General features: G+C 41.2%; 1 protein-coding gene across 3 annotated transcripts in view; it reads right to left on the reverse strand.

The window, feature by feature from the left end:
* The window catches only part of LOC106518240 (ankyrin repeat and BTB/POZ domain-containing protein BTBD11-A), a 206330-nt gene that overhangs the window by 89577 nt on the left and 114184 nt on the right, over nucleotides 1-2569 (reverse strand). The gene's annotated exons all lie outside the window — the stretch shown is intronic.

The following is a 2569-nucleotide window of genomic DNA, read 5'->3' on the forward strand; positions in this document are numbered from 1 at the left end:
GCCCCAACTATTTTTGGATGATAAACATTTGTATCAGGTCAACTAAACATGGGTAAAGTAACAATATTTTTATACTACATTTATCCATTTTAAATACACTAACCTCACTCCTTTGTAACAACTAAGGCAAAAATGTAATTAAATCAGAAAATCTTTTCAGGACCCCACCTTGATGTTTCGGGACCCCATTTTGGGTCCCGACCCCAACTTTGGGAAACACTGCCTTAGAAGATAAGGGGTAACAAATAGTGTTTCAAAGTGTTTTTATGGATGTTCTGTTGACTCTGTTTAGATATAGGACATTTCTTATGTACAGTACTTCAGTGACGTGATCCTGCATTGCCACCCTGACTAGAGCTCCCCCCCGTGGAAATTTTTCTAGATCCGCCACTGGCTGCCATTTTGTCCTCAAATTCTTGTCCGTCATTTTCATAAATCTTTTGTTGTTTCCAGAACTTTCCTCCCTCTGATCTAATGTCATCTTAAACTTGTTTTCTGAGTTTTCGCAGATGAGTTCTACGTGAAGTCTTCCTAACAACAAGATCGTGCACTTTCAAGTAGCTCTATCACAGGTGGGGACAGACAGACTGTGACTCAGTAATCAACTTCGCTCCTCCTGTTCGTGAAGAAACCATCGTTGTCTTCAAGGCTCCGTCAGAGCCTGACACTAAGCTCCTCATCTCTCCTTCTCCTGCCACCCATCAAGGGTTTATCTCCTTTCAAACAGACCYCAGGCTGCGAGCCGGCTCTGCAGAGTCAGGCAAGTTCAGCTGTCGGAGGAGAAAACACAGAGCCGTTCTGAATTCAGGTTTCAAAGCTCTGTATAATACCGAATCATTTACCTCTCGGCCTGCTATGCTAATCTGACATTTGATACAGGCGTTTTCCTGGATTCCTCCTTCCCGCCTCTCAGCTAATTCGCCTCCAGGGGAAGGTTGGCGAAGGGAGGATAGACCTGACAAACTCCATCCACGCTGAAGTGTAATTACACCTACTTCTCTGACAGACAGTTGTCGGGTGTTTGGTTTCACCCAGCTCTTCCAGGCTTTGAGGATGGACTTAATAGTTCAGAGGGGCAGAGAATGCTACCTGATTCCTGCCACTGAGGAGGGATTTTCAGGTCACTGGRTTGAGCCACATGTGGCTCTTCAACATCTCTGCAGAGAGATAGGAGATGGAATAATGGATCGGAGCCTCGTCCTCAGCAATAAAGATGTTGCTTAAGTCTGTTTTTTGCGAAATGAGTGAAATACTGTTGAATCTAAGTTATCAAGAGACATTAGGAGAACTAAATTTAAATGGAAATGTTGAAACTAAAAAGTTGTAAATCTTTCACAAATTCACACTTATCTCATCAGCCTTAATTACAATCTGCTCTGCTTCAGAATCAGAAGATGTGCTTTGGATATATACAGTACTTCTGGCAGCAGCGAAACCTGGACTCAGCTTTCAGTTGGAGTTCTTTAAAGTTTAAAAAGAAAGAGTCAAACTGCTCCTCACTACTATCACTCCTCTGCACTTAGAGGCAAACTTTGTTTGTTGGAGCCACTCTTCTTGAAGCAGCACCGACGTATGCCACTAACCATCAATTCTTCACTCTGACTGACACCTGCGGCTGACAGGTGGAGCGACTGTAAATCATCACAAGCGCGCTTCGATCTGAGATCAAACTGACCCGAGCGGGGAACATTTCCTGCCTTRTTCAGCTGCAGCGAGGAAGAGGAAGAGGAAACCTGACAGAGGCATTCTGAGTTTGGAGATGAAGCCCTGCATGAATTAAACATGGACYGGATTCCAGGAACTCTGAGCAGAAATCTGCAGATACACAAACAATACGGAGATAGAAAGCGAAAGAAAAGCAACAGAAGCATCCAAATAAGAACTTGACACCCACGCTCACGCTTGACACAGCACCCCCCCCCACACCCCCCGCAGGTCAACATAACAAAATAAGGCCTAGCATATATCACCAGCTTTAGACAAGGATTAATTTCAAAGTGAGACATGTCAGCCTTTTCTTCCAAAGTCTGCACCAGGCCTTTAGGTAGGATTTTGAAAGAGACGTCAACACTTTTCCCCAACCACACTACCGCTTGTGAGGGAAAAAAAAAACTTATGGACAGATGGGCAGCAGAGATTATGAAAAAAGACTGAGAGAAGGAGTTGGAAAACTGAACAGGGTGTCGTAACGTAACCTAACGTAACGTGACGTAATGTAACGGGACGTAACGTAATGTAACATAATGCAACGTAATGTAATGTAACATAATGTAACATAACATAATGTAACGCAACATAATGTAACGTAATGTAACGTAACGTAACATAACATAAAGTAACATAACATAATAAAACGTAACATAATGTAATGTAACATAATGTAACGTAACATAATGTAATGCAACATAATGTAACATAACATAATGTAATGTAACATAATGTAACATAACATAATGTAATGTAACATAATGTAACATAACATAATGTAATGTAACATAATGTAACATAATGTAACATAATGTAACATAACATAATGTAATGTAACATAATGTAACATAACATAATGTAA

Source organism: Austrofundulus limnaeus, unplaced genomic scaffold, assembly GCF_001266775.1.
Source record: "Austrofundulus limnaeus strain Quisiro unplaced genomic scaffold, Austrofundulus_limnaeus-1.0 Scaffold58, whole genome shotgun sequence".
NCBI lineage: Eukaryota > Metazoa > Chordata > Actinopteri > Cyprinodontiformes > Rivulidae > Austrofundulus > Austrofundulus limnaeus.